The 20,828-nt window shown below is 35.0% G+C and overlaps 1 long non-coding RNA gene across 1 annotated transcript in view; it reads left to right on the top strand.

Annotated features, from left to right (window-relative positions):
• The window catches only part of LOC120423492 (uncharacterized), a 4,435-nt gene extending 3,802 nt beyond the window's left edge, over positions 1-633 (top strand). Inside the window, exon 2 of the long non-coding RNA XR_005606247.2 lies at positions 1-633. This exon is cut by the window's left edge and continues 288 nt beyond it. This is a non-coding gene — a long non-coding RNA (uncharacterized LOC120423492).
• Positions 634-20,828: the final 20,195 nt, after the last annotated feature.

The following is a 20,828-nucleotide window of genomic DNA, read 5'->3' as shown; positions in this document are numbered from 1 at the left end:
GGCGTTAACGAAAAGAACAAAAAAAAAAAGGGTTTTATGCCGTGATTGAGGAGAGAGCAGACATAGCTCAACCTCAACCCAAGTGCTTTTGTCCCTTCCAAAAGCCTTAACCTGCGAAAATTCTGATGGATGCTACTAAGAAACTGTACACCGAATATCGCTGTTAGAATTAAGTTTGGTAGGACAAGTTAGCAAGAAATCGTTTAAATCAAACCAGAAAATTCTCATAATTCTTATGAGCCTGAGCCGCATTAACCAAATGCTAGGAATGTGATATCCTTGATACGTCAGGAATCCTTCCTGTTGCCATCCCGGGGCTCCAGACAACTAGATTTGTGAGGCCCTCGACACGTCAGGACTCCGTCTAGCCTGGAACAGTCATTGGGAATGTGATGTCCTCGATACGTCAGGCATCCGCCCTTGGACGAACTCCGCAGCAACTCGAGCACATCAGTGGAACTCAGAAAAAAAAAAAAACTAAAACAGTTTTTTAAAGTCGAATCGAGACGATTCGAGTCTAACGATGGGGTAGTTACGGCCTGGCACCCCTAGCCGTATTGCACCAACACTTGCAGACTTGTCATACGAAGCATTCTTTCTGAAATAATAAAGCAGTCTAGTTTCATCCTTCAACCAGTGCAGTGCTGAAGTCAATTATCCGAACCTCCCCACGGGCCGGGAAGCAGCCAACATGGCCCGCTTCCCGGGAACCCCGTACATAACTTGTGTATTATACTTTCAGTGAATTCAGATTTTTTCCGTGTACCATACATAAAACTATTTTTAATTAAAATTCAAAAAAATCTTTAAAAAAAGTCAAATTCAACAAGTGAAAAAAGGCAAAAAAAATAATTAAATTTACAGTAAAATTACTTAACTATTAACTTAAAGGAAAAATTGCAAAAACTGTGATTCATTGCTTTATAAAGTATGTCTTGATTTAAAAAAATTAAAATTGTTTTCGAATCGTTCCAAAACCTCAATAAGTTTAACTTTCAGCATTGAAAATTGGTCCCCGAAAGATCAAATGTAATGAAATACATTTCGATTTCAAAATTTTGAAAAGAGTCCAAATATATTGAATATAAATAAAACATTGTGAAAGATAAATCCAGAACCAGTGGGGCCCGTGCTCCTCCTTCGGCAGGAATTTGTTCTAGATTTGTCCAAGAGTTCATTCACAAACACCGTAATAAAAAAAAAACCATGCGTGTGCCCCGCCTTCTGTTCGAGCCTGGTCACGCTACTGATTTTACTTCAACTGTAGGAAATTCGGAAGCATTTTGTTTTTTTTTTCCTTTTTAACGTTTATGACAATCGTTTATATGATTGAACATTTTTAATGATTTTTATTGCTAATATGTGTATTGAAAAAAATCATCATTATCATTCATCCCTCAACATCAATAAGAAGAGACCGAATAGATTGTTTACAAAATTTAAAAGATACGTTTAAAATTTTGAAGACATTAAATTACTTTAATTACTCAATAATTGCTTGTATTGCTCAATAATTACCCTAATTATAATTTATTACAAAATAATTAATAGTTTACTAAAAAAACAGCTTGAAATCAAAGTTATCAAAAATTATTTGCCAGTCTGAGGCCTTGCCAGAAGCCATATTTTTTTTATTTATAATGTTATGAATGTTTTCTATGCCTCACTGCATGTCTAAATAAATCTGAGAAACTACTCTACCAAAAAACTTCATGAAACTCTTCTTGCCCGGCCTTTATCATTAAGAAAAAAACTTGTTTGTAAATGAAGTACAATGATTATTTAGCAAAAAATAGCTTAAATTGGTATTTAAAAAAAATATCTTATCAATTTTATATTTAATTTATTAAGTTTATATTTTTTGAAAAGGTTTAGCTTGCTGAGAACCACTGGTTTAGTGCTTCTATGAACATTAACAAGACTCCAAAAATAAATAATAAGCAATTGATTTTAAACTATCACAGTAGGCTTATAATAAGTTTAATCCACGAATCATTATAATTCTTTATAGTCGATGGGGCTACTAGAAGAGTATTATAATTTCATATTAATTACATTATCGTAACAAATTAAAATTATTAAGCTGATGCTGAGAAGAGAAACAATTTCAGAAAGTCAAGGAAACTCTCGTTGCAGATCATGATTTTGTGTTTCGATTTTTATAGATTGACCTGAAATCATCATGAAAGAAATATTTGAATTTCATTGATCAAGAGAGCGGCTATTTAAGCATTTTTCAGCTCAACTGATATTTTGTTGTTCACTGTTTTAATAAAAAAATCAAAGAGATTATTTTCAAACAAGTAATTCAATGAATTTCTTCTATCAAGTTGATTCACACCTTCTGCAAACTGTAACAAATTAACACGTTCCCATTCGTAGCCATTGACCCGTTAATCGCCTTTGCTTACCTAGCCGGTGCAGTGTTGCCAGGTCACAGTAATGCATCCGTACGTGCGTGCGTGCGTGCGTGCGGCTGTTTGTCCCCACTGTCCACATATTGACAGTGTCGCTTCGCTTCGCGCAATCAGAAAGCCACAAACAACAAACGTCTTCCCCGTGCGTGTGTGTCGTGTCACTTGTGGCCACCACGTCAGAACCTTCGACCGTTGAGGTCAGCCAGCGGCTCTGGGAATAGAATGTCTTGGCCCCGGCACCACTGCTGTTTGCACAAATTAAGCGCTGCACTGCACTGATGGATTCCGTCTTCGGGCTTTTATTTGCATAGTAATTAACATATCAATTTGCATTTACTTTATATGCATGTCACACTCGATATATATTTATCGGGAGGGATGCCAGATTGCTGGGGGCAGTGATGCCAACTCTAATGATATTATTTTTATTGCTTCGGAATGATGAAAATGTTGAAGAATTTCTTCTTACTTTTAAAATCCTAATGAAAATTATTTTTAAAAAACCCCATTCTGGAATAAAATCAACATATCTGGCAACCCTGCCAAGCCCACTGCGGCAGTCCATTTCACCACGATAATGAAGCAACACGAGGGCCGAGATTCCGAGATCCGATGACACCGGATTGGCAGCACCAGGGGACCTCCCGATGAAGACGACGGCGTCCTGAACGAGGGGGCCTCATCTCGAATTGACTTTCAGTGTTTATCAATCATTATTATTAAGATGGAAATTGATCTCTCATTATAAATATTTACATACACTCAGCGCGCGCAATGCAACGACCGAAGAGGCAGTGCTGCAGAAGCCAATTGTTGATGGGAGGCAGAAGCTGAGCATCGTTGGCACAATTTTCAGAGGCCATAGTCCCCGGTGGGAAGCAGTCAGTGTGTGTGAGCGAGTGGTTGCAGTGAATTGTCGAGGAGGCCCAGATTTGGTCTTGTTCCAAGTGAGGCCGTGGTCCATCTTTGATGATAATTGCTGTGAAGGGTGGAGAGGAGGGGTAGACGATATGATTCATACCCTTGGTAGACGTTATGTCTTTATTAATTGAAGAAAATTTAATCGTAATTCAGTTTGGTAAACTTCAAAAGTATATTTTCATTCAAAATTAATACAGTTTGTAGGCTTTATCAATAAATTACGTCACGCTAAAATCACCAAAAATTTACCCTAAGGCACGCTTTTCCTTTATGAGCAATTCTCTGTGGAGGTGGTTTTGGTTTTGGTGTCTTCGGCAAAATTGTAGGTATGGACAAGGGCTACACTGAAAAAAAAAATGAAACGCGGTAATTTTTTTAATGATTTTAAATTTTAATAAAACTTAATTTGCAAAAAAAACAAACTTTTTTTATAAGGCTAGTATAATTATTATTTTAAATCCTCTACTGCCCAAATTTTTTTTCGACAATTTTTATTTCTCCCGTGTTCAGGAGGTCATTTTGAGCATTTTTTGTTCTACGAAAAACTTTACTTCTCTTGTTTTATGTTTTTCTTTTTAATTTTTTTGTATTTTAATTTGCTTTTATATTGTTTAGTTTATGTTTGTTTTTGGTAGTATTTGGCCTATTCTACCACCTCCTATCATTACATTTTGCCTATCTATTTTTTCAAGTTTTTACAGTCACTTTTCAAGTTTTTGCTTGTTTTTTCACATTTTTTGCTATAAAATGTTACCATTATCATATGAATTGTAAAAAATGTGTAGAGGCATACTTTGAGACATAAGAAAAATACTGCACACTTTTTTTTACTTAAAATATCGGAAATATTAGTAAAACACACAGCCAAAGTTGACCCCATAAAAAATGACATTTTTAAAAACAATGGCATAGTCACATAAAACAAGTAAAACTTCCAACCGATAAATTTTCTGAAATTTTTTAAGTTCTTCATCCAATGCTTTTTAAAGATCAAAATTGGTTGAAAAATGGATTTTTGACGATTTTTTAAATCGAAGTCCGTCTAAAGGCGGAGTTGGCTAGTAGAGAGTTAAAATTATGTTAATTACTGGATGACTTGAACCTTATGTTTATTTAATGGTTTTATGTGATTTTATAATATGCTTTTGCAGCTTTTTTGAATGGAATAATATGATTTTTCTAATTAAGAGAATTCTTTAATATAAAACGTTGTTGAGAAATGATTCTATAAGACTTAGCATACTGAATTGAATGAATTTAAATTATTATAAGTATTATACGAAGGCGATAAAATGATTTAATATTTTTATATTATGTTTTTCAGATTGAAATATTTTTTTAAGGTGCTGTGTAATTTGACAAAATGATTTATTTACAAATTTGATTCTTTTCAGCCAAAATTATTATAAATATGTTTAGTATAATAACTTTTTGCGAAATGTTCAAAAATAACCAACAATATTCTTTATTTGACTGTTTTTGGCAAAATCGAGAAATTAGTTGGAGAGAAGGTTGCAAAGAATTTAAAATGGGAGAATTTAGATTAGTTTTTATTTTTTTTCTATTTTAACATAAAGTAAACTTTGCAAAATTTGGTGCAAATTGCTTTCTTAAACATTATTATTTTTTACTTTAATTTTTGTCTAAAAATTGTTTTATAAAACGATTATTTACATTGAATATAGTCCGATATTTGCAAAAAAAATAACCCACTGATAAATGAAGGTAGGAAACCACTAGAAACTCCCCCTATGTCACACTTTGTCACGCAAGGTCAATTCCCCCCCCCCCCCTCAAAAAGTAAGTCACGTTTTGTTGGAGCCCCCCCCCCCATCATGATTTTTTGTACAATCTAGATTAAATTTTCAAAAGGTTCTTTCTGGATAGAAAATCCATGACTCATAGGCTGTTTTGATTTTTTAATAAATGTAGGATTATTTTTTTATTCGGAGGTCTCTTGTTTTTTTAAGTTTTGCAGGTTGTGTTTGGATTTTTTTTCTTTTTTTTTTCTTTCAAAATATGATTTAAGCATATTAAATCAATTATCAAAAAGTCTATTTCTTAAAATCCTGTATCGTGTTTCATTTATGAGTAAAGTTTAACAAACATTTAACTTTTTTAAACTATATTTTAAGACTGAATTTTCAGTATTTAAGAAATAGTGACGTCACGGTCTCACTAGAGCGTCCAATTTTCCGTCCCGGGAAAAAAATTCCCGGGAATTCCCGGGATTTCCCGGAAATAAATATTACCCGTTTCCCGGGAAATTTGTAAATTTCTCATTAATTTCCGAAATACAAGCAGAAGTACACATTTTCCTACCTTTTGGGCACCATTTTTTTGAAATTATGCAAAAAATAATAATAGGAGAACCTGATTCGACTTTATTTATTTCCATCTACTATTTATATTGAACTAATCAGCTTGTCTGTAAATTTCATGTCAAGGTTTAATTCAGATAATATTTATTTCTGAAGCATTCACCACTAGGAATATTGTTTGCTTATATGTTGAACAACAAAACTTACGCTGTTATGGAATAAATATAAACTAAAAAGGTTTGTGTGAGAAGAATTTGTTTATAGGTATTCGAGAAATTACAGATTGAAGTTATAAATTTATGAAGCACGTGAGCTACCAAGGGCGTAAGAGGGTTATATATGAAAAAATATTGTTGAATTTCAACCACTTTTAAATATTCAAAATTATTAGGCTGAATACCATAGAACTAAAATCATACCATAAAACCATTAAAAAACAACTTCGTATCAAATTTTTATGTTAAAAAATAGTGTTTCAAGTTTAAAAGCGCTAGAAATAAGATTTTTAAGGTAAATTCAATGATTTTTTATTAATTCACAAGTTGATTTTTTTGTTTTTTTTTTTATTTTATATTTATGGTCACTGAGACAAATTTAAAAGCAATTTTATGGTTGTGGAGCATAGATTTTCACTGTCCAAACACTTTGATTTAAAAAAATCCTTCTCAACAAAATACTAATAATATTTTCTTTCATTTGGGATTTAAAAGATTTAAAAATTAAAAAATTTATATATTTTCTCAAAGTTGCATGATTTTTTACAAGCAGTCAAGCCATTAATTGATCCTCACACTCATTTTGACCATTAAAGTTGCTGTTCTATACAATTTCGTTGCAAAAGATTAATCAGAAACAGGATTAGAATAATTTTCGTTAAATTTCAAATTTCCCGGGAATTCCCGGGATTTCCGGGGAAATTTGTTGAAAATTTCCCGTTTCCCGGGAATTCTGTAACCCCGGGAAATTGGATGCTCTAGGTCTCACGGACCACCCCCCCCTCCCCCGCTCGCGACAACTCCTTCCCTCCCCCCCCCCACATGGAGCGTGACGTACTTTATGGATGACGCCGTATGACAAATATTTTTAAAATCTTTTGAATTCGGAGAGACAACTGCAATTTGATCCTCCTTTTTATCTTCTCAAGAAGTTATTTTAGGCATATTTTGATTTAAAAAAAACCTTAAGTAATGTTGTTTCGTGATTATCACTAGTTTTTTTTTCAAGCATTTTTTTATCGTTTTTTTTTCTATGAATTAGGAAGGTGCGCAAGCAAGTTTCCATCAAAAGTTTAGCAAAAAAAATTTTTTTTTCGATATAGTGAAAACAGTCAATTGTATCGAAATACGATCAAATCCTTAACCTGCCATAAGTGTGGGATTTTCCCTAGTACCTTTTAGACAAAATAAAATGCATTTCTTTGTACTATTTATTACCATCATACATCAAAATATTACCCGAATGCAAACTAGGATTTAAAATTTTTGAGTCTGGTGAATTTTGCGCAAAACTTATAAATTAGTCCATGAAATTTCAAAACAAAAATCAATTTCGTCGAATAAAGTAGACATTGGTAGAGATAATTATTATTTCGTTGATAAAAAAAAGCTTTCTTTGTGAACTAAAATTTAAATCAGAATCTATAGGGAACACATAATATGAGATTGAAAAGCAAAAGATAAAAATTGCAGTTATTATCAGTTTACTTGTATTTCAATTAATGATTGTTGATCCAGTTTTTGAAAAGTTTAGGTTTGTCGGGGTACGTGAGAGTTAATCCAGCATTATCAACATCCGCTAAGATGCAGTTCCCAGCAAAGGATTGCCTTCCTCCGATATGGAAGCAGAGAGCCCAACCAACATGAAACGAAACTATTGGCACTACGCCCCCCGGGGCATGGCCTTCCTCTAACGTGGGATTTCTGCTCCAGCGCCTCTGACGAGACAGGAGAAACCGGGACCGACGTTTTACTTCACCATCCGATAGAAGCTCAGTGGATAAGGCCAACCAACATGTCCCTGCTGATTTAGCGACACTGCGATTAGCATATCTGCAATCTCAAACAATCATCGTGACCCAATTAGTTGCTGCTTCCACCAGCTCCATCCGGGGCTAGCAGAGCAAGTGCATGATGGTGGTTGATGTGGGGGTGGGCGATTGTTTGCTGGGGCGATGCATTCAACCGTTGCAGCTGATTGTGCAACTTTGAGCCAAGAATAATGCAGTGGACAATCTGGTGGTGACTAAAGTGTATGAAAATTGAAGAATATGTTTGGATTTGAATCCCGTCAATCGTAACCTCTGAATGTGAATTTTTCATCGAAACTTTGTAAAACTTCAAAGTTCGCATAAGCCCCTTTAACTCCATAAACACACCTAAAAGGATAAAAGCGGATTGGCCCCCGGGAAAAGTGCAAGTGTTGCCCGAAACCGCATTTACAATTTGACCACAGTCCATCGTTGTGCCGTATAGTACAAAGTGCTGACACGGTGGCGGTCAAAACGATTGATTCCCTTTTTACATACTAAATGTGTGTTTAATGGATATTGGCCACCATCGTCCATCAGAAGCCCAACCGACCACCGTCACCTAGGCTGACCGATTAGGAGAGAGGTGCTTATTTTGAGCAATTATATTTTAATTAACAGGACTGCAAAAATCTTATAATTTTTTAAATAAATATTTAAGGTTAAAATTACAAAAAAATAGTACTTCCCCCTAGCTCATGCAGTCCAGTTGACGATCGGTGCCGGCCCGACAGTTTGCAACTCATAAATTATTCGCTCCGATAATAGATTCAACTTTTGTTTAAAAACAATTTATTATTTATGAACGAGCAAAAGTTGCATACATGCATCCCACCCACTGTGTTTGTGTGTATGAGTGCCAGCATACGTGCCCCCGTTGATATGTTTACGAGAGTGGATATTTTTATGCGCTTTTCCAATGCCTACGAACTTCCTTCCTTCCGCCCACCCCACCCTCCTCGTGCTTCCGTTTTCCCTCATTATTATGTGATATGGATTATGGAGGGAAGTTTGTCAGTTGACAGAAAGAGCAGAAAAAAATAGCCGAGTTTCATTCACTTTGGAAAATCACTAGTTTATTTATGAGTGCGATGACGTACGCAACCTACATAAATGCAACGCAACAGTAACAACAACAGTTGGCTTAAAACAACGCACACATGTGGTTGAAGTTCACAAACTGACATTTATTGTTCAACATGAATGGGTTATGACGGAGTAGCACCTAAAGAGATAAATCACCAATGGTTATTGGTGGTGGTCGTAGTTGATGCAGGGTTTTTTTTTGGGGAAAATGTGGGACATGATTTGACAAAGTAAGAAGCATTTTTCTATAACTTAAGGCCGTTGCAAATATTTTTTGAAGTTTTTGTCCATCGCCTCTGACCAAAGTTGGGTGCAAAAAAAAAGTTTAAAAATAGAATTAACGAGCCATAGTTTCAACATTTCTATGAAAAACGTTACTTGATCCACCCTTAGGTGGTTGGTGCCTTCCTCTCATTCAAAGGGTAATGCTATCCAAAATAGACACGCTCGTGGGAAGGTCTTTAAATTACCTATCCAAAGATAGGTCGCATGATATGTTTGGAATACGTTTTCATCTAAATATCTGAGAACTAGCCTCCAAAAAGTGTATAAATAACTCTTAAGTGCTTATAACTTTTGATAGGGTTGTCAGATCTTCAATGTTTTCGACGCGTTGGAAAGGTCTTTTGATTACCTGTTCAACGACGGGTTGCATGATAGATCCGAACAACGTTTCCATCGTGATATCTGAGATCCGGCTTCCAAAATGTGCATAAATAACACTTAATTGCTAATAACTTTTGATAAGGTTGTCAGATTTTCAATGTATTGGTCGCGTTGGAAAGGTCTTTTAAATACCTTTCTAAAAATGTATAACATGCTGGGGTTTCTTACAAAAACCACCCTTTTTACAATCTTCCGGACTTTAGTCAAAATCGTTTTTTTAGCATAACTTTTGAAGTACTTTACTAAACTTCATAATTTTCAATAGGGACTTATGGGACCCCAAGACGAATCGAATGAGACCCAAACGGTCCAAATCGGTTAAGCCAGTGCTGAGATAATCGAGTGCATATTTTTTGGTGCACAGACCCACATCCCTACACACACACACACACACACACACACACACAGACATTTGCTCAGAATTCGATTCTTAGTCGATTGGTTATTCATGAAGGTGGGTCTAGGAGGTCTAATTGAGAAGTTCAGTTTTCGAGTGATTTTATAGCCTTTCCTCAGTAAGGTGAGGAAGGCAAAAAGTGTTTTATAATGCATTTTACACCTATCCAGTTGTTTCATTATCATTAGTTTCCAAAATATCTAAGTTTGGACGAACATTTTATTTTTTGCGAATATTTTTTATCCAGCCCAAATATGTTAAAAATGAGTATCACTGCAGAAAATGGATTTTAGATTGTTTTCAGATGGTTTAATTTCTATTTTCATTACAGTTTTAAAATTTCTCGAAACCAATTTTTTTGTACCCTGATTTTTTTGACAAGCGGGGGGGGGGGAGGGGGTGACAAACTTTAAAAAATATTTGCATCGGCCTAAATTTTGGTAAAACAAATCAAATGTAAAATGTTTTTCTTTAAAACATAACAAACATAGGTTGTGATTTGAAAGTTAGTTGTTTTAATCTTAAAACATTTATTTTTCACATAAGAGCAATTCTCTACGAAATCGTTTTTTTTTATTTATTTTTTCGTATTTTTTTATCCAACTGAAACGTTTTTGGTGCCTTCCGTATGCCCAAAGAAGCAATTTTGCATCATTAGTTTGTTAATATAATTTTACATACAAATTTGGCAGCTGTCAATACAAACATGATGTATGAAAATTCAAAAATGTGTACCTTTTGAAGTATTTTTTGATCGATTTGGTGTCTTCGGCAAAGTTATAGGTATGGATAAGGACTACCCTGAAAAAAATGATACATGGTAAAAAAATTTAATTAAGATGATTTTTTATTTGAGCAATTCTATGTCAAATAGGGAAACGGTTGCACCCGACCCTCTCCGATTTCAATGAAACTTTGCAGACATGTTATCCTACGCTTATATAAGCCATTTTTTGTGTTTATGGAGCCAGTCACACTCGATAATGACATTTGAGAAGGGCGTAAGTGTTTTAAATATTTTTTGTATTTTGTAATTTTAATATTACTGTATCTCGAAGCCGTTGCATCGTATCAAAAAGTGGTCAATGACAAACTTGTAGGAAATTTGACGGGTTTTCCGAAAAAAATACACTGAAAGAAAAAAACACTCTACTTGTATGAGATTTTTTTATTTTTAAGTTTAAAATTCAAATTTGAAGGTGAGCCCACGATTTTTTTTCGTTCAAAATTTTTGTGAAAATAGCCTAAGATGTAACAAAAAGACTCACGAAAAATGCAGGATGGAGCAACTCACCTAAAACAATACAAAAATCATTTACTGAAACTGTTTTTTTTAAGTGCTCTAATCATCAAAATTTTCAAAAACCGAACATGAGAATCGATTCTCCAGACAATTTTACATAAAAGTCTTCATATTGACCATTGTCCTAAGTTCAATCCTTGTGAAGTTACAGCGGTTTTAAAAACAAAAATGTCGAAAAAATAGGTTTTTTGATGGTTTTTGGCAATTTCTGTATGACAGATTTGGTTTTTCAGTCTCGAAAATATTTTTATCGAAAAGTTCGTCCAATTTCCCATAAGTTTGTCTTTGACCACATTTCAATTGGAAAAATGGCCTTACAGATATTAGCTAATTTACTATCAAGGTTACTATACTACACTGAAAAAAAATATGTTTTCAGTTATGAGCTTTGTACTTAGCTTATTAGCGTTCCGAGAAAAACGCGTTTTAATGTTCGAAATTGAACATGCAATGTAAACAATAACAAACACGTTTTGTTTGGTTGACGATTTTGTGCATTGTCCTTGACGTTGGTTGAATTTGGATGCCGGAGTTTGTTGGTTCTTATTGAATATCTAAGGATTGAAATCGAATTTTGGAGATCTGTGAAGGTCAAAAGGTGAGGCATTCTGAGCTGCAAAAAATGGCGTTCTGAACTCAATTTGGCTACTAAACGCACGTGCGACAAGCTAGCACGACAGCGACGAATTGGAACTCATATTGTTTGTTCACTTTTTACCGTTGTAATGTTTTTTTCTTGTCACCCTAGTAAACACTAATTGGAATTTAGCAGAGAGCTTTGAATTATATCAATTCATGGTAAATACATTGAAATATATTGAAAAAATAGATTAAGCTAAAACTGTGCTAGAAATCGGCCGGTTTTGTGAATTATCCACCCATACAAGTTTCCATACAATGTTGACTGTTTTCCATGCAAAAAAGGTACGTAAATATAACGAAACCTTTTTTCTTTTTAAAGAAGTTTCTGATTGATTTGATGTAAACAAAGAAGAACAAAGAACAAAGATACAGATTTTCAACTATTTACGTACAACTTTTGTATGGACAGCAGCCAATATTGTATGGAGATTTGTAGAGTTAAACCAATGAAACAAAATGGCTTCTTTGGTCATAGGGAAGGACTCCAAAAAGTTTGAATCAATTAAAAAATAGAAATAAAATAAATTTACAGAATTCGAGGAGAGTTGCTCAGTTACCATAAATTTGAGACAAACTTTATTATTGTTATTGAAAAATTCATAATTTCCATCAGAGTATAAAACTTTATGCAATTGTTTATTTTGAAACAAATAAATTTTGGAAACGACTTTTTGTATTTTTCGACCATTTTCCAAATATTTGAGACACGTGCATGTTCCAAATTCCCTGCAATAATTCACTAGAAAAAGTCAATACTGATAACCCACAGCCAATACCTAACACCAAATAAGCTGGTTCAGTATTTCTAAGCCGCAATACCTCGTTGACAGCAACCTGCGTCTTCAACTGAGAATAGTTTTCCTCCATAAAGTTTCGAATCCAGAGTTGACGGATTCCCGCCTCGAAAAATACCCTCTGGGTCCACTTCAACCGCTCAAACAGTTGATTCATGGCCGTTATATATAGTCCAATGTTCATTACCAGCTTTTCCTCTAGTTTTACGTATTTTGGTATTCTAGTTTGTGGGTCCACATTTTTCGCAGACATTATAATGGTATTAGCCGTTCCGGTTTTCAAGCAGTAGGCACTTGTTCCATCTAAAGGTGAGGTTAAGTGATCTGTATCATGTTTGAGCAGTTCGGTCCAACCCGTATCTTGGCTAATCATATTGCCAAAGTTGTTCAGGTTTACTTTGATAGTCAATTTTGCTTCGATCAGCTGTTGCAAGCTGTTGATTGCTGGCTGGTACGGTGCATTGATCATCATCGATACAATCTTGGTTTCGTACGCTCGAAATATGAAGAACATTATTAGGTTGAGAATCGATGAGCAGATTACCTCAGCAGGTAGGACGTCACTTTTTTCCTTAAAGCCACAAATTGTGGAGAAGGTGAAGCCGGCTCGCAGCTGTCTGGGACAAACAATCTCTAGTAGTTTGAGAATGATAACCAATAGTGCAAGTGTAATCCACAAATGAAGATGGAAAGGAGCAATGAAGAGTTCCAACGAGGTCAGCGGTCTTCCTCGAGGAACGTAGACCGAGAACGAATACGGTTCGACCGATTCAAGACATCCCGGTAGTTGGTTTAAAATCTGATCTAATATCACATCAGCTTGCTTCCCTCGGTGAACCATCTTGGCTATGCATCGTGGATGCCAGTACGCTTCATCACAATAAACAGCCACAAATTTCGTTGTAGCGTTGATGCGCTTTGCAATCTCGCTGATCCAGTTCACGTCCGGTCCGATCAACGTTCCGTTGATCTTGCGCTTAAGCTCAGTGTCCAGCATTGCTGCACCAATCACCGCACTTTGGCAGAAATTTTCAGTTTGATCTGGGAACAAATCCTCCGGAGCTGGATATTCCCGGAAAGCTTCCGTGTGATTGCAGTACGGTCGATTGCGGCACATGAGTTGAATCGTGGTTGAAAAGTACACCACGTCCAAATTTTCTGACCAGCTAGCACATTTGAAAGCTATGTCTAGTTCCTCACAGTTTGTAAACTTTCCTAATACAACATACTTAACTGCCCTGAATGCTAAAAATCTTAGTTCATCGGTTTCCAAGTTGACGAATACCAGCCGGTACAAATCGGTTGTGAAAGACCAACTTAAAGCCCGAAGCCGTCTAATGGTTCTGGAAACACTGCCAAGCCTGGGTGATCCTAAAAGTAATTCAACGATGTCTTTGAAGGGCGTTGATTGGGTGGTTTCGTTGATCCAAATATTGCACGACTTGATTGGATTTAGTTGACATTGATAATTCACCACTGATTCAAAGTACAAGGAAATATTCTTCCACGGATTATAAACTGCTCTCAAACCTAAAGCGGTTGAGAAGCAGAAAATAAGTACAACTATTCTGGAACAATGCATCTTGAACACTGAGAAATAAAGTTTCAATATGAACTCTGAAACGATTAATTTTATTTGTTTTATAAAAACACTTCAAATCAACAATCATTAGTTTAGTTTTTGCTGAAATTTTATGATAAACATTAGGTTCTTCAAGTTATCCAACAGTTCCCACATAAAAAAAGTCTTGTCCACAATATGTCGAACCTTTTATTGACCGTCATTGGCACCACAACTCACCAACAAAAAAAAACTACCCACCGCCCCAGCCCCCACCAATCTCATCACTGGAATTTATGATTATCAACATGACTTTTTCACCTATTTGACCGAGCTCCGTCCGAAGCCACAGCCGAAGACCGTTGACCAGGAACAAAAGTCTCATTTTCCGATACGATTTTATTACACACCCCTTTGGTCTTGCCTCATCAAAGCCGGTCGTGCCGCCCAAACTGGACAAAACAAATCCTAATATAATTTTCGATCGAACGGCTGACGGTGGATTGGTTCCATCCATCCATCCATCCACCCCGAATCTACTACGGCTGGACCGCTGGAATCGATTCCCAAAAAAAACATTCGTCCCCGCAAGGGAAAGAGCAGTGAAATGTTGAGGAGTGAATCTCTTAGCAGGGTTTTCTTTTGTTTTTTGTTTTTTGTTTTTTGTTTTTTGTTTTTTGTTTTTTGTTTTTTGTTTTTTGTTTTTTGTTTTTTGTTTTTTGTTTTTTGTTTTTTGTTTTTTGTTTTTTGTTTTTTGTTTTTTGTTTTTTGTTTTTTGTTTTTTGTTTTTTGTTTTTTGTTTTTTGTTTTTTGTTTTTTGTTTTTTGTTTTTTGTTTTTTGTTTTTTGTTTTTTTGTTTTTTGTTTTTTGTTTTTTGTTTTTTGTTTTTTGTTTTTTGTTTTTTGTTTTTTGTTTTTTTGTTTTTTGTTTTTTGTTTTTTGTTTTTTGTTTTTTGTTTTTTGTTTTTTGTTTTTTGTTTTTTGTTTTTTGTTTTTTGTTTTTTGTTTTTTGTTTTTTGTTTTTTGTTTTTTGTTTTTTGTTTTTTGTTTTTTGTTTTTTGTTTTTTGTTTTTTGTTTTTTGTTTTTTGTTTTTTGTTTTTGTTTTTTGTTTTTTGTTTTTTGTTTTTTGTTTTTTGTTTTTTGTTTTTTGTTTTTTGTTTTTTGTTTTTTGTTTTTTGTTTTTTGTTTTTTGTTTTTTGTTTTTTGTTTTTTGTTTTTTGTTTTTTGTTTTTTGTTTTTTGTTTTTTGTTTTTTGTTTTTTGTTTTTTGTTTTTTGTTTTTTGTTTTTTGTTTTTTGTTTTTTGTTTTTTGTTTTTTGTTTTTTGTTTTTTGTTTTTTGTTTTTTGTTTTTTGTTTTTTGCTTTTTGTTTTTTGTTTTTTGTTTTTTTTTTTTGTTGCAATCTTATACTTTCCTATTCCAAAAACCACAAACGTTCGACAAACATATCCCAACAATGATCTCAGCACAATCCAGCATCACACACATGCGTGTGTGCAAAGTGAGTGAGAGCGTGACTCAGTTCATCGACTGGCCCCGGTTGCGCTGGCCTATCACCCCTCAGGGGGGAGACGTCCGCATGGCCATTCTCGCTCGATTTTGACTGTGTGGTTTTGCGTTTTTGTTCCCGGTTCCGATCTCCAACATCTCGCACTTGGTTCATCGAATTGGCCGGTTTGGCTTTAAGGAGCCAGATCAAAACATGGCAAAGCAAGAAAAGAAAAAGAAGCCCGCCCGAAATGTACGAGGAATAAAATAATAAAGTCATAAAAATTGGTTATAGTTCTGTTCTGTGTGTGTTTCCCCTTGTTCTTTGGGATGTTGTTCTCGCGCGCCACTCCGTGGCGGCCAAGATTTGGCCACACGCCCTTGCCTGACCTGGGCGGCAAAGTGGCCGTTCGATGAAGCGTCCGAATATGCATAAATTTACATACAACAACGTATTTACATTTTATTCAAATTATTAACATATATATTATTTCGATATCCAACTGGGAATCATTATAGTGTGATATGATGTGATATGTTATGAGCAAATATAGCGCTTCATTCTTCTTTTAAGGGGGCGACGGGGTTTGGTCTTGAGTATTTTTTATTCATTTTTACTTTGGCTGGCCAAGCTTAGAACAAGACACAAAGTTGAAAATGAAAAGAGATTGCGTTTGAATAGTAAATTTTTATCCAGTCTATATTTTTCTTTTGTTTCAAAATTAATAAGCCATAAATAGTTTTCTTCATAATTTAAAAATTTAAAGCGATTTGTAAAAAATCAAGCAAAGTTCAAATTTTGACAAGCTAGAGTCGCAGTCAAAGATGACTGATTTTCTACAACTTTTTATGTTGATTTAGTTGGAGTTGTTGGTGTCGGGTCTTTTTGAAGAGGTGGAGTTGGAGTTGGAGTCGCAAAATCTGCAGACGCCGAAGTCCGAGTCACTACAATATGATCAATCCTCTAAGAAATCGGTCGATTTAAAACATTTTTATTTTTGTAGGGGCAAACATTTAATATTGTGCACTTTTGAAATGTTAGTCTTGATTTAAAAAAAATCTAAATGTTCTTTTCGAAAAGATCGAAAAATTTCACGAATGTTACATTTTTTAACATTGAGGGTTGTTTGGGTGAGATTTAGAACCCGATCAAACGGAAAAAGCTTGGGAATATTTTTTTTATGTTTGAAAATACTTGACCCATAACATTTTATATTATTTATAACAAGATATGTTATTCGTCGTTTTTTGTTATTGGATTTCCATTGTTAGAACAGACTGATAACATTTTTATTTACTCACCGAACAAATCTTTGTTATTATTTTTTGTTATTTTAACAACTAATCCGATCATCCCAATAACAGCGGTAAAAAAAATCAAATTATTCGCTCTACAGCATTGCCTTGGCGTTCTCGATTGCGAGATTCCTACTCGAAACTAGGTGTCCGAAGGCTTGATTGTTGAGGCAATTGCAAACCTCTTTTTACACCTTAGCTTCCATCCACCCCGGGATTCGAACTGACGACCTTTGGATTGTGAGTCCAACTGCCTACCAGCGACTCCACCAGGACAGGACCCAGGGAGACGACTCCTACACCTGGACTGAGCTAACGACCTAACCTTTTTTTTTTTTTTAGGTTAGTCCGGGGCCAACATTTACTTCCCGTCCGACGGAAGGCGTGATCAGACAAATCTCGTCTCAAAATTTGCCACCGGGACCTTCTGGGATCGAATTCAGGCCGACTGGGTGAGAGGCAATCACGCTTACCCCTACACCACGGTCCCGGCTAATAACAGCGGTAGGTGTTCTTCAATTTTCTTATGGTCATTATTTTTAAAAATTGAAAAACTGCAAATATTTCGCAGAAATCAAACTTTCGGTGACAATATCTTGAAAACGGGGCCCTAAATAAAAAAAATCTGTTAAGTACTTTTCGATTGCAAATTCAATTCTACCTAAAAAATTAGTTAAAAAAATATTTAGTATGAAATTTCTGAAAAGTTATTTACAAAATTGATCAGAAAATTTATTGAAAAGTTAACACAACATAGTTTATTTGGTCATAGGGAAGGCAAATAAAAAATACAAATAAATCCATTTCCGGTTTTTGTAAAAAATAAAAGCGCTCATATCAGAAGCTGGAGTTGGATACCCGACAACGTAGCTCTGTTTTTTTTTAATTTGAATCATATATTAATATTTATTTTAGGAAAAGTTTCAACCATTTTGTTGAAGCCAAATTTAAAAAAAATCACGTGAAATTTTTTTGAAGCGTTGTTGTGAGCATATTTCTATTATAGGGAAATTATTATTTTGATTTATTACATCTGAATAAATAAATATTTAAGCACTGTTAAAGTGTTTTGATTTTTTCAAAGAAATAAGATACAAACAGGAAATGGACTGCCGTTTTCCGCTATTAAATCAACATTTTCAGATGTATCAACCAGGGCTGCGGAGTCGGGTCATGTTTTAGACGACTCCGACTCCGACTCCGACTCCGGCTTTCTGAGTTAAGCCGACTCCGACTCCGACTCCGGCTCCGGCTTTCAGTTTCATACGACTCCGACTCCGACTCCGACTCCGGCCTGCCAACTCTAGCCGACTCCGACTCCAACTCCGACTCCAGCTTTTAACAAATTGTTGACTCCGACTCCGACTCAAACACTAACTCAGTATTAAGAATATCTAAAAAAATGTTTATTCAAAATCTCCATTCCTCTTAATATCCCCCACCTATTAGCTATTTTGAAGGGTATTTTGTAACTTTCCTTCAGTTGACATAGTCGATTCTGTAAAAACCTGCAAACACTGTTCCCATCTTTGAATTAATCAGCTGTTCAAAGGTAGTCCATATCTCAGCTCAAAATAACTTCACACAAGTAATGCTTAAACAGCGAAATAAATGAAATGAAAAGTATTAATAACATCGCTCACATGTTCAGCTCACATTTGCGCGTATACCTGTAAACCAAGGTGACATTGATAAGTTGAAGTTTTTTTTTTGCAAAATATTTTTTTATAATCACAGTACCTCAAGAAGTATAATTGGATTCTGCTTTTAAAATAATTAGAGTTTTAATTAATTTACTGAAAATTTGCAAAAATCCTACTCGATCCTACTTCCTACTCGAAAGTAGGTGTCCGAAGGCTTGATTGTCGAGGCCATTTGCAAATCTTTTTTACACCTAAGCTCCCATCCACCCCGGGATTCAAACTGACGACCTTTAGATTGTGAGTCCAACTGCCTACCAGCGACTCCACCGAGACAGGACCCAGGGAGACGACTCCTACACCTGGACTGAGCTGTCGACCTAACCTCAAGTTTAGACCGGGGCCAACATTTACTACCCCGTCCGACGGAAGGCGTGATCAGACAAATCTAGTCTCGAAAAATGCCACCGGGACCTTATTGGATCGAACCCAGGCCGACTGGGTGAGAGGCTACCACGCTTACCCCTTCACCACGAGTCCCCTGAAATTTACATTATTTTTTTTAATAAGTTTATAAACTAGTTAAACAAATATTTAATTGTTATTTCAAAAAAAAGGAGACCTTGTCTTCATAATTGATTGGATATAATACATAAAATCATTCAGGCTGTAATTTGTAAGACACAAAGTAACTATCAAAGTCACCCTGGTATTGAAATAAACAGTTTACGTAACTATATTGCAAAGCTCTACTGAATTTATTTGAAAATACATACATGGACATTTTGTGATCCAGCCCAGTACATGGTTTGAACATATAAATCATGATAAAATTCTTACCGGTTGAATTATATCGGAAAATTTCAAGTTTCATCAATGTTACCCCAGTTTATGTCATTTAAAAAGAAATATTTTTTTTTAGATTTGTTTAACGATATTTTTAAGGATCCACACTTTCAAATTTTTCTAGAGAAATAGCAAACATTAAGGAAATTGATATATTTAATTTATTCGATGATGATTTCACAATTAGTTGCAACTTATTTTTGATAAGCTTGTCTGACAGTTTGAAATATTAACAACACGGCCCATTGATTTTTAAAAAAAATTATACAAAACAAGCCTTACCCGACAAACTTCGTTCTGCCTTTTTTTCGTTTGTTGACGTTTTTAACTTTTTTGCTTATTCAGCCCCCTGTGATCAAAAATTGATTTTACGTAACTTTCGCCATACAATCTGCCGATTTTCCGGAATCGGTTCCAGAGTGGCCAAAGTTGTAACTTTTTGGCGTAAGAACCTTCCTTGGACTTATACGAACCCAACGCAACAAAGAGCATCTCGATCCGACGTTCCGTGTTGAATTGATTCGCGTTCGAACAAAACCGTCGAATTTTTTTATATATATAGATGTGCATGTTGAGTTCCAAGTAATAGATTGAGATACCTAATAGTTGATAATTTGATAGCCAATTTTACCAATGTTTTAAAAACGTTATCATTTTAGTTAAGTACTGATGGTGAAATTTGAATCGAAAGAAAATATAATTACAACATAATTATGAGTTATGAGTTATGAAAGTACAAACATGGGTAAATGAGAGGAAATTTTTCATTTACTGATCATAGTGAAATAACAAAGTCGGAGCTATCCAATCAAATTGAAAATGCTACAAAAACATAATGGCATCTGATAAATCTCTAGAATAAACCCATAAATTAACTGAAAAAAATCAATACCAGGTTTAAAATAAATCAGGTACATACAAGTTTTGTAAACAAATTTGAATTATAACAAAAACTGAACAATAAAAAATTTCATAAAGTTTATTGAATTTAAGATAACTCCGACTCCAGCTCCGACTCCGGGTTTATCAGAAATTGTCGACTCCGGCTCCGACTCCGACTCCAGCTAATAAAATTAAGCCGACTCCGACTCCGACTCCGACTCCAGCTATTCGAGTTTTGACGACTCCGACTCCGACTCCGACTCCAGGTCCCCAAAAAGACCCGACTCCACCGACTCCGGCTCCGACTCCGACTCCGACTCCACAGCCCTGGTATCAACAATGGAATGTTGCTGGCTCACTTCTATTTGAGCTATTTATTACTTTGTAACAGTAAAAAACTCTTTACGAAAGCTGTAATTCATGATCAAAGTGCTGATAGGCCAATAATAGAAATAGGCTGAAAAAGAGTATGGTAACAGTTTCTATTTTGGTTGAAATTATGATTATTTTTACATTTTTTACAAAACGAACTTTGGGAAAGAAC

This window comes from Culex pipiens, chromosome 2, assembly GCF_016801865.2.
Source record: "Culex pipiens pallens isolate TS chromosome 2, TS_CPP_V2, whole genome shotgun sequence".
In the NCBI taxonomy this organism is placed as follows: Eukaryota; Metazoa; Arthropoda; class Insecta; order Diptera; family Culicidae; genus Culex; species Culex pipiens.
The sequence above is the reverse complement of the archived record's forward strand: the minus strand, read 5'-3'. Positions and strand labels throughout refer to the sequence as shown.